Source organism: Typopeltis vanoorti, chromosome 12 (assembly GCF_054136105.1).
Source record: "Typopeltis vanoorti isolate ZY-2024b chromosome 12, IOZ_Tvanoo_1.0, whole genome shotgun sequence".
NCBI lineage: Eukaryota > Metazoa > Arthropoda > Arachnida > Uropygi > Thelyphonidae > Typopeltis > Typopeltis vanoorti.
In genome coordinates, this window is record NC_143560.1 from 120,991,636 (window position 1) to 121,004,579 (window position 12,944).

At 36.3% G+C, this 12,944-nt stretch overlaps 1 protein-coding gene and 1 long non-coding RNA gene across 3 annotated transcripts in view; one reads left to right on the forward strand and one right to left on the reverse strand.

Annotated features, from left to right (window-relative positions):
* Window positions 1-12,944, forward strand: part of LOC150101188 (uncharacterized) — a 320,189-nt gene that overhangs the window by 85,297 nt on the left and 221,948 nt on the right. The window lies entirely within an intron of this gene.
* Window positions 1-12,944, reverse strand: part of LOC150101189 (leucine-rich repeat protein soc-2 homolog) — a 408,424-nt gene that overhangs the window by 3,273 nt on the left and 392,207 nt on the right. The window lies entirely within an intron of this gene.

Here is a 12,944-nt window from a genome sequence, read left to right on the forward strand (position 1 = left end):
TTTCATATTTTCAACGGTCACATTCGTCAAGTTGTATTGCATTTATATAATGTTGTAAGCATTGCTATTATTTATAAACGCAAACAAAATTTAATTTTTTCATTTTTTCCTTAGGGGTGTCGCAGTGCATACGTACTAGCCGCCACTGATATACAGTATGTGTTCGCATTTTAGTAATGCATTATGTGCTTAGTATTACCAGAGCCATCATGTGATTAAGAGTGGTATAAAAAACTTAATTGTAGTTAAAAGTAGTAACGATGCTTGATGTACATTGCAATCCGGTGACTGTATTTGTTTTAATTGCCGTTTCCAATTCAAGTTTCATTTTGCTAAATCATCTCTTATCTTATCTGTGCTATCATTCTTTTTGGTATTCTTCCTGAATTCATTCTCTTTAAATGTCCAAACTGTTTCTCAAGGAGTATGGAAGCATTTCTTCATATTTTAGCCTTACTCCACTCACTGAGTCCATATTTCTTGTTTTTGCCAACATTTCTCTCAAAACTAACTTCTGTTAATCAAAGTTTACTCTAATAGCAAGGTCTCACTGAAGTGTAGCTATTTACATTATTCAAGATCTGGCCCAGTAAAATCGTTGATATCTCTTAATTCTAAATTTCTGTCACTAGAAAGTAGTATTGGAAGTTTTTATTTCTCTTCAAGACTTACCTGCTAAGACCGCTGTCCATTTTCTCCACAACTTACAATCATGATTTTAATATTATTTTATATTACATGACATCTCCAGGGAGTCCAAAGATACACTGAACCCACAGTCTATGTAATGCAAACTTCTGCATCACACTGTTTTCGTTTGTCTAGTTTCTTCTGTCTGTGCCAAAATTGACAGCTGTTTCTCCTTTCAGGATATTAAATGAATATATGGCACACTCAAACAGCAATGGAGAAAAGTCTTATTAGTGCAAATCATTCCAAATTACCACATCTAGTCTTCACACAACTCCCATATTTAATGTTCTTGTTCAAAGCCATTTCTTCTTTTTCTAAACCTGTCTTTTCCAAACTTTCTCAGACTCATCCCCATTGGATTCAAAGGCTCTACCAAATCCAGAAATTCCATAATAAATAGCATTTTCCAAATTCAGCCTTACAGCAAAAATCAAATCAACAGTTGTCTCTCTATTCTGAAATCAAACTACTCTTCTCTCAGACCTTCCTCTACTTTATCCCTTAATCTTTGTTGTCATGATCCTTTCACAAATCTCTGCACAATGACAGAAGAAATGTCACTCTATTTTTGCTACACTTCTTTCTTAAGCCTTCCTTATATTTTGTGAAAATAATCCTTTTGCTCCAGTCCAGAAGATAATATTCTTCAGATCAGTCTAAAGATGTCAATCTGGAATTACCAGAAGCATCTTACCTATTATGAATCTCACTTCTAGATTTCCAATTTATTCCATCTTTATTAAAAGGATGTAACATTAAAATAATGCTGCAACATCATTTATTACTCCGGCTTATGTGTAAATTCGTACTTTCATTATAAACAATTCTATTATCATCATCATTTGACCTAGTCTTTCTGAAATGCTTTTTGAAGAATAATACATAAATAATCTTGGCAAATCACCTACTATACTTGCCTGCTCTAGTCATTCCTAAATAGCTTGAATATCAACTAGTGTTTTGGTCCTCATGATTGTACTCCTTGTGCTTAACCACATCGCCATCAATATGGATAAAATACATCACTCCTCTACACATTATACCCATCATATATTTCAATGGCATTACAATAATGCATTCCAATAGTGCATTATTCTAATACATAATATTCTAATGCATTGCATTGATGAATGCATCCATCAATGCATAGATGTAGTTGTAATACAGGAAACTCACACTAAGGATGATCTAGATCTACTAACGAGAGGAAAAATATACGGTTACAAGATGATTAACTGCATAAACCATTCCAAATATTGTGTGGCAACATATATAAAAAATGACATTTCTAATTATAAGATCTGTGAACCAAGTACCAGCAAGGACATATATAGTGTATTTATTATAATATCTGGTTATACTATAACCAACGTGTATAAACCTCCCTTAGCTAAATGGCCTGATTACGTACTGTCCCAGCAACAACATCCAAGCATAATCCTGGGAGATTTTAATAGTCATCACTCCCTTTGGGGCTATATAGAAAGGATGACCTAAATGGTACCTTACTAGTGAACTGGATGGAAAATCAAAACCTCTATCTGATCTTTGATGGCAAAGATAAACTGAGCTTTCTCTCCTCTAGATGGGAAAGAGAATATAACCTTGATTTGTGCTTCTGTACTGCAGACGATTATGGTGGCCAAATTCCCATCTCTAGGAAAGTATTAGACAGTTTTCCAAAATAGCAAACATCGACCTATAATCTATAAAGTAGGCCTAAATATTCAATCATAAGAACAATATTAAAACCTAGGTGGAACTTTCTCAAAGCTGACTGGGATTCTTTTAAGAAACAGGTTGACACTGTAATAAGATTCATAAAGCCCACTGTAAACAATTACAATAGATTTGTTGGCATTGTTATTGGTGCTGCCAAATGAACCATTCCAAGAGGTTTTAGGAGAGAATGTATCCCAGGCTGGAATAGTGACAGTGAAAAACTGTATAAAGAATTCTCTACTAATAATAACCCTACAGTAGCTACTGAAGTCTCTTGACAATGCTAGAAAAGACAAATGGATTAAAACAATGAACAATTTTAATTTTACTCATTCCAGCCGAAAAGCTTGGTCCCTGATTAGAAAGCTTGACCCTAATACAAGGACTTCTGGTAAACTGCCTGCCATAGATCTAAAACACATTGCAAAGCATGTAGTCTCAATGACTAAATATCCTCAAGATAAAGTAACCAAGAGAGAGGTGAAACAAAAACTAAAAAATCTCAAAACAGATCTTCCACCATCATCACTATCTCAGGCTTTCACTTCCCAGGCAGTTAACTCATTGAGGACTGGGAAGGTGGCTGGACTCGATAACATCTACCCTGAATTCATTAAGAACTATGGACCAAAAACTATTCAATGGCTTACTGCTATGTACAATAACATCCTGGACTCTAGCATACTTCCATCAATTTTTAAAAGATCTAAAATCGTTGCTGCCTTAAAACCTGGCAAAGACCCTACAATTGCTTCCAACTATCGTCCTATTGCCTTGTTAATTATCTGCCTGGAACTTCTCGAAAGAATGCTATACAACAGAATTTCTTCAAGTATACAAGACAGAAGTTGTTGCGATCAAGTACTGGCCTTGACAACCTTTATAGAGAATGGTTATGAAAAACAATTGAAAACAATAGTGGTATTTGTGGACCTCTCTGCTGCTTATGACACAGTGTGGAGAGAGGGTCTTATCTTAAAATTCCTAGAAACTAGCCAACATGATTAATCAAATACTAGCAGATAGATGGATACAAGTATCTCTCAACGAATCCCAAAGTAAATTCTTTAAGATTAAAAATGGCCTACCTCAGGGGTCAGTTCTTGCCTCATTGCTCTTTAACTTATATATTAGTGATAAAGAAACAGCACCACAAAGATTCATGTATGCTGACGATATTGCCATTGCAACTCAACACTCCAAAAAGCTGAGAACACCTTAACTGAAGATCTGGCTGTACTTGATAAATACTTTAGATGGTGGCGATTACAACCTAACCTGAACAAAACTGAAGTAGCATCCTTTCATTTAAGTAATATCCAGGCCAACTATATCCCAAAAGTTTACTTCAGAAATAAACAGGTGAAATTTAACAATCATCCAAAATACCTAAGAGTTACCCTAGACAGAAGTTTGACATTTAAATATCATCTAGAAAATATTGTTGGGAAATTAAAAACTCATAGTAATATAATACATAAACTTGCTGGTACTTCTTGGGGTGCTGATGCCAACACACTGCATACTACCGCACTGTCTTTGGTCTATTCCACAGCAGAGTATTGTGCACCTGTGTGGCTGAACAGCGCACACGCTTCTTTGGTCGATGTCCAGCTGAATCAAACAATGAGGATATCTCTGGAGCCTTAAGATCTACTCCTGGCTACTGACTCCCAACTCTCAGTAATATAGCCCCTCCCTCGCTCCACAGGATCCAAGCCTTAATGGACAAAAATGGACAAAAATAATTGGAAACCTATGGACAAAAATAATTGGAAACAGTTCCTTGCCTATCCATCAAGACATTTCCCTCCATACTTCACAAAAACTGAAATCCAGGCACCCTGCCTGGAGGAGCGCAATACAAAGAAACAACCAGAACTTCGACCTATGCGAGTCATGGGGAGAGTATTGGTTTCAACATATATCCAATCTTCAAATACCCATCTCAAATCCAACATCTCGTCTGGAGGGCTTCAATCTCCCTAGACATGTATGAACTGTTTTAAATCGGATCAGAACAGGACATGGGAGATTTAACCATCTCTTGCATAAATGGAACTGGTCTGATAGTCCAAACTGTGAATGCAGAAGAGGGATCTACACTATCAATCACATTGTGCTTGAGTGCCCTATCTACTCATTCTCGGGTTCTAAAGAGGACTTTTTTAAACTGACCCCAGAATCGCTGGAGTGGATCCGGGATTTAAGGATTAAGCTCTGACTCCTGATTCTTAATTTTGATGTTTAAATCATTTCAACCTAGTGTACCCCTTTTAAATAGATTTTTACAATGTTTTTATGTTGTTTTACGTAATTTGTATGTTTTATTCTGAGACCTGTACATCATATGCTAAATAAATAAATAAATGCATTCATCAATGACATTACAATTTTAATATGCATTTTGCATCCATGGTAACCTGGATGTATATATACGTCTTGGCCAGTTGGGTGGTTAAAACTTGTGTTCCAAAATTAACATACATCCTTTATTTCCCTGTCCTTAAATTGTATCATATTAATCGAGCAGCTACTGTGTAACGTTAAAGTAAGCTCAAGGTCAGTCATCAACTTTCCCATTTGCCCAGATCCAAATCTTTCCAACCAAAGTTCGAAAGGTATGAATCATCCTGTCTAGGACACACACTATCTTTATAAGTGTTTTTCGACTCAGTGAGTTAGCTAGTTCTTATACAGGGATGCAGAGATTTTTCACCCCCACAGAATACAGACCTTCCAGGTTGGGATTAATTAGGCTTCTATGAAGCTAAGTTATTATTCGCATGGCCCAGTGAACCTAACACAATTTTTTGGTCAACAGATTTGCAATATTACACTTAACAGAAGATCCACAGACTCCAAGATTTCTAATAATGCATTTGTACTATAGGCTTTCAACTGCATTACACAGATGACTACTATTTTCTTATTCTCTCATCATTGCCCAGGCAAGAATAAGCCCTAGGATTAATTTCAAAAAATGATAAATGGTAATACAGTAGTCAGCCAGAAAAAGAAACCACACTATTTTACTTGGAAAGACCAGTCATCTGTATGGTGTGTGTGTGTGTGTGTGTGTGTGTGTATATATATATATATATATATATATAAGTTCAGAGTATATTTCCCTAAGAACTATTCAACTCTGACCAATATTCTTCTGTTTTTTTTCCCCTCTCCTTTTTATTATAACAGAAATAGTTGTTAATACCACAGATTCATACCCAGGATATTGTTATTATGATAAATTAAGAGATTGAGTTAGAAACCAAGGAAATTCAAAAATAATATATTTACAAATAATATTAGTGTAGATTTTTCGGTATTATCTTAAATGGTGTGGTGAAATGTTTGTTTTGCAAGCACTATACAGAGTGATTCAGAACTCTTAGGCCAAACTTTAAGGGGGGTGATAGAACACACCTAAACAAGCACTTTTCGTCATACAATGCATGGTCTGAACTGAAGTGGTGAAGTGCTAGGAGTTAGCAACTACTGTGTCAGGAAATGAAGAAACACAAGAATGACAGAGGAGATTTGAAACAATTGCAGAAATTACAGAACATAAATTGAAGAATTTTATTGAACAAATTACAGAAACTGCTCAAAAGAGAGACCACCAACATTAATGCAGGCTTCACACCTTTGGTATACATTGGCAATAAGGTCCTCATTGGAATCGATGGGGCTATCGTAAATAAGGCTTTTTCATATAGCCCCATACGAAAAAGTCCAGACACAAGGGATCGGGTGATTGTGGCAGCCAAGCAATGGGACCACCCTGACCAATCCATCCTCCTGGAAATGTTGCATCCACGCTGAAATGGGGTGGTGCTCCGTAGTGTTGGAACCACATACATGTCTGAAGGAACAGGGTTCAGTAATTCTGGCAAGACCTCTATAAAAAATACGAGGTACGTTCTTCCATTCAGTCACGGTGGCAGAGGGTATGGGCCAATCAAATGGTCATGTAGAATTCCAGCCCAAACATTTATGGAGAAACTCCACTGGTACGAATGTGGACATGTGGTGTGCGGATTTCTGCTCACCCACACATGATAATTGTGGGTATTAAAAATGCCCTCACATGTAAAGGTGCATTTGTCAGTGAATAAGATCCAAGTCCAGCTGCACTGCAGTCTGCTGCAGGAACCACTGTGCAAAATCCACACGAGGCTGGTAATCTGCAGGTGTCAAGGCGTGCACCCACTGTGCATGGTAGGGGTGTAATCGTTTGTCTCGTAGAACTCACCACACCATCGATTGGGGCACACATACCGCATGGAAAATTGCTCGTGTGCTACATTCGGGATGATCTGCAACCCTACGTAGAATTTCCTCTGTAACACGTGACGTCCTCAAACTCCTTGCACACCCTGTATAATGCGTGCCACTGACAAAGGAGCCCATTTCGCACATATACCGGTGCAATTGCTGAAATGTTTTATGATCAGTCACGCGTCTGGTTGGAAAGCGCTCTCAGTTCAGTCTTTGGGTTTCCCTCGCATTCCCGTCCTCAGCTCTATAAATGAAATGCATGTCAGCCTTCTCCTGATTTGGAAAGAATCTATCCTTTTTGCACTCCATGGTAGAAATAATGATGACTGCAAAAACCAGCGCTTATAAGTGTTCACTGGAAAGCGTCCTCTAGCACTTCACTGCTTGAGTTCGGACCATGCATTATATGACAAAGTGCTTGTTTGGGTGTGTTCTATCACCCCTTTATAGATTTTGCATTTTAAATAAATTTATCTCCTAAAGAGAGTTGAAGGCCCACACATTTAAAGAACATAAGCATACATAAAATTCCATCATCTTCATCATCAAATTCCTGCCATGTACCCTCAAGAGGTGTACAGGATATGATAGTACTACATGAAAAAAATTACATCATTATTAATTTCCTATCTACAATTTTTCTCCAAATCAGTCTGTTACTTGTCAATACTCCAACATTATCAGATCTTATATTTCTGTCGTCTAAAGCACTTTGTACCATATCAATCCACCTGTATCTTGGTCTTCCTCTGGGTCGTTTTGCTGCCAACCTGGCAGAGAACACTTGTTTTGCTAATCTTTCTTCGCCCATTCTGTTTAAGTGACCATACCACCTGAGATTAGCTCTGCTAACGCATTCCTGGACTGACAATGTCAAGTTCCTTCCTAATATCCTCGTTTTTAATATGATATTGCATTGAAGCCATCTGGTCATGCCTATAATCTTTCTCAAGACTCTCATATCTGTGGTATCTAGTCTTTGGTCAAGTGTTTTACTTCTCACCCAGCTCTCAGATCCATAAGTTAAAACTGGTTTGAACACTGTCTTGTATACAGCTAATTTAGTGTTCCGACTAATTTCTCTCTTATTCCATATGAATTTATTCAATTGACTTCCCACCATACCAGCTTTGCTGATTCTGTTGTCTATTTCTATATTTAATTTACCATCTTCAGTAAAAATCGTGCCTAAATAGCTGAAATGTTTTACTTGTTCCACAGGTTCTCCATTCACAACACAGTTGATATTTTCAACGATTCTGCCTATTTTCATTGTCTTTGTAATGCTGACCTTCATACAATATCTATTACAACAGTTATTCAATTTAGTCAGGGAATCTTGCAAACTTGTAGTGGATTTATTTAGAAGTATAACATCGTCCGCATAAAGCAAAGAGCTGACATTAACATCTCCAATTTTGATATCACGTTTAATACCACTTTCTTTATTAATGTGATCCATACATATAATGAATAACAGAGGGGATAATGTACATCCTTGTCTCACACCAGATTTAACATTAAACCATCTTCCTGTACTTCCTTCAATTCTAACTGCTGACTTACAACTCAAATAAAGACTAAGTATTGCTTGATATAATGTCCCATTGACACCATATAACTGCAGCGTATTGAATAGCTTCTCTCTTGGCACCTTGTCATATGCCTTTTCCAGATCGACAAAACTTAAATACTGATCTTTGTTATATTCCCATGCTTTCTCGACTATTTGTCGTAAAGTGAAGATCTGATCCTGACAGCCTCTATTTGGCCTGAATCCAGCTTGTTCTTCACCAAGCTTTTCTTCCACAATTCTTCTCAACCGTTTCTCAAGTATACTTGCATAGATCTTGCCAGGAACACTCAGTAGGAAAATACCTCTGTACTTCTCACATGCGGTTTTATTTCCCTTTTTATATATGGGTACTATGAGAGCTCTACTTCAATCATCGGGAATTCGTCCCTCTGTCCAGGCTTTCTGAACTATGCAGTGAAGCCACTGCAAGACTCTTATACCACCATACTTCAGCATTTCTGGTCGAATATCATCTACTCTTGCTGCCTTTGATGGCTTTTTCTACTTCAAGTATGGATATGTATTCCTGACTGCATGCCTGGTCATTGTTTTTTACCACTGTACTGTCATCACTGCTTGTTTCATTTAGCAGTTTTTCAAAGTAATTACTCCATACTTCATGGATATCTTTTTCTCCCATTTTCATGTCACCTTTATCATCTCTAATTCCTTTTATAGCACTCTTTCCTCCATTCTTAAGCTTCTTCAACAACCTCCAGAATATTTTGCCACCCTCTTGATATTTATTTTCTATATTCTTGCCAAAGTCCTCCCATGACTTTTGTTTAGCTAGTTTTACACACTGTTTAGCTTTCTTACATTTGTCTCTGTATTCTGTAAAAGTAAAAGCTGACTTATTTGCCAGGAACTTTTGATATGCTTTCTTCTTTTACTTCACTGCCTCTTTAACTTCCTGTGTCCACCAGGAAGTTCTGATTTTTTTTATCCTTACACACAACCTCACCACATGCCTCTCTGGCAGAATCAGTCAATGTTTTCTTCAGAGTTTGCCAATGAATCTCCAAGGTTTGATTCCTGTTCTCAAACTCTTTCATTTTCTTTTCAATAATCTTTCTGTATTTTAGTCTACAGTTCACATCTGAGAGTTGCTCAACTTTTATTCGCTTTAAAACTTTCTTACATGTTATTCTTTTCAATATGAAATTCAATTTTATCCTGCTCAAGACTAAATAGTGATCACTTCCAATTTCAAATCCTCTGTACACTCTGGTGTCCTGCACCAGGGAGAAAACATCACTATCAACAATAACATAGTCAATGAGACTTTTCTTATTCCTAGCCTCTTCTCTCCATGTGAATTTGTGCACATTTTTATGTTGGAACATGGTGTTAGTAATAACCAGTCCATGTCCTGAGCAGAAATCCAACAGATATTTGCCATTATTATTAGCTTTGCTCTTTTCTCCAAATTTTCCCAAGTCTCACAATCATTTCCTACTCTGCTATTTAGATCCCCAACAAGGACCAACTTTTCCTTTTTCATTGTGTCAGTTGCTTTTTCTAAAGCCTCAAAAAATTCCTCCACTTCTACCTTAGTAGAACCTTCTGTGGGACCATAGGCACAAATAAGTCTCATTGTCCAGTTCCCCATTCTCATATTTGCCCACATTACTACTTGAGACTGACTGCCATTCAAGAAGATTAGCCTTGTATTTTGTGTTGAATACTATGGCTACTCCTTCTTTTTCTTGATTGTCATTGCCTGAATATAACATTTTGTATTTATTGCAAACAAAACAAAACAAAAAAAGTTTTGTTTCAGTCACCCCTATTATGTCGATCTGGTACTTATCTAATTCCTCAGCTAGCTACATTTCTTTGCCATTCAGGCTTCTTACGTTGATAGTACCGATCTTTAACTCTGGTGATGTTGAGTTGGGGTTTATTTTCAGATTTGTTCCAGTAGCTGACTTTTCACTGTTCGTCCTGGTTCCCTGGAGAAACAACGGGGGCCTTGTTTAACCGGGCGACGCCCCAGCCGGCATGAAATTTTGTCATGTTGTACCATCATTCTATATTTTGGTTTAACCAATAAGAATACAATTTGGTCGGCTAAATCCCAAATTGCCAGCCCATCCTCGTCCGTTCAGTATCCAAGTAGATACCCAACAGGGTGTACCATGAGAAGGTGAGGATTGGACATTAGGTCAGACGCCCTGGTCGGTTCTCCGCATTCGTTTAAAGGCTATGTGGAGGTCTCCTCTCAGTTATACAGCTTTGACCCTTAAGCACCCCATAAAATTCCTTCTCTTCAAAATCACAGGATTTTGTGAGAACGCACAAACTTTAATCTCATAACATCGAGTTTCTTCAGCTCTCAATACTGGTCATAAAATGTAAATTTCTTAACTCATACCTGTTTTTCCTCTAAAACAAAGAAAAAAAATATTTTTGCACAATCTTTCTTAAAAAAAAAAAAAAAACAACTTATTTCTTTCATATCTTCTTTGCAGTGTCTGTTCCTTTCCTATTTCTTTAGAATATGAAGATAATTTTAAAGTTCCCTGTTTCCTTGAGAAAGCTTCATAATCATGAAGCTTCCTCAAGGAAACAAATACATAAAGTTGATCTCTTCAGGTTTACAGCATATGTCGGGAATAAGTCTTCTGCATACTGTATCGAAAAGGAACTGTCTGATGCCTTGGGAAAAACTATATAATCACTTTTATCTGTCACAACTTTATTTCATATAAAGGAAATTCATCTGTTAATTTTGGAATAACTATTTGTTTCCCTCATAACACTTATCCACTTTTTAGGCTTAAGAAATTCTTTAAAACTATTTTCTCCCCCTCCTAATGAACACAACAGCTGTTCTGTTTTTCTCTCTCGTTCACTATTCAACTTCCTCTTCGGAAATACCATGTTTGTGCTAGTGCATTACAGCCTGAACGTGATAAACAACATGGCAGTGAGATGACGGTTGCTTGTAGGCTAGCGTACAGTTCTTCAATGGCATGAAAATGTGAGAGTTCAATATCTTCTCTCAAATTTATGTTACAGAAATATAGAACAGTTTTCACCGACTAAGTATACAAAGCTTTTATTATGAGCATTTCTAATTATTACAAGAAATAACGCATTTTTTAGGAAATGTTTAACTACAAGATAAATAATAAAACGAAAAGTTATCCTTTCCTTTTTATTTATTCATTCAATCGAAACCGGCTGCCATTAAAAATAATGTAAGATAATCTGATATCACTGAATAGCAGATATCTAACACTTCAACAACCCCCCCCCCCACACACACACCCACAAACACAAAAATCTAATTTTTGGGTGAAAAAAGACCTTAATACAGTCATACCCTGACTTGCACGAATCCAGAGTTATGCGATTTGATATATGTACGTATTCCCATCATGCATCACCACTAGTCGTATCTTTCCGGTGTCGGCCGCATTCGCCCATACAGTGAACAAGCACTGACGTGTTTCGCGCTGTCTCCATTCATACACGATTTTTATAGTTTACAAACCTTGCGATTGTTTAATGTTATGTTCTTGATAAAAATTTTATCACATAAAAAATAATAATATCGTCCAAAGGAAGCAAGTCCGATTCTTCTACAGCTAGCAAGAAAAGAAAAACATTGACTTTGGAAACAAAATTCAACATTATTAAGGATTTTGAAGGTGGAATGAAAATTTGTGAGCTAGCAAAGAAGTTTGATCTACAGGAATCCCCAGTAAGAACAATTATAAAAGAAAGGTTTACAGATTTTGGAGGACAGAGATTCTAACGAGGAACGAATTGTAGCCACAAGGTAAGGAATAAAAAAATCATTAGCTTATTCGAAGAAATTTTGTGTGACAAGAAAAAGACATTATGCCGTCAGACAAATCTATTAGATTTTATGAAACCATTGACATCGAAATAAACTTTCTTTTTTTTTATGTACGAAAAACTACAATTATGATTATTTCTTAAAAAATATAGGCGTTTTTGTAAACCTTTGTTCCCAATTAATTAATATTTTGTATGCTTGTATGCAAAATTATACCCGAGTTACGCGAATTTAACTTATACGCTTTTTGTTGGTCCCACCTACTGCATTACAATTGAGGCGATGCTCCACAGCATTACTTTAAACTTCCAATTATATTTCATTTTGTAGAATTATGGAGACAAACTCCATAATTCTAATTCATCAGGAATATAATACATGCACTGGGGCACAGGCTACATCACTGTTCTGGTTCTGACTAAGTGATCAATGTGTCACAAAGAAAGAATTCCAATTATGTTTTTAATGAAAGAAAACTCTAGAAAATCCATTTAAAAATGGATTTTAATAAAATTAAATTGCTGACATAGATATTTTGTTTTGTGTACCGTAAACTTCATTGTCGAATAAACAATAGAAAATTCATATACATACATCGTTCCTTTGAACTAATATAGTAACTGGAATTTACAAATTCCAATTATGTATTTCCTTTGAGTTATCGTCCCTAATATATATATATATATATATATATATATATCCTGATTTTCAATCAGGCATAGACCCACACTTCACCATGCAGGAATTCTAAACTGAAATTCTTATGGAATTGGGAATAAGATTGGTTAATCTTATTCCCAATATGGAATATGGGATAAGATTAATCTATATGGAATAAGGTTGGTTAATCCTTATTCCACG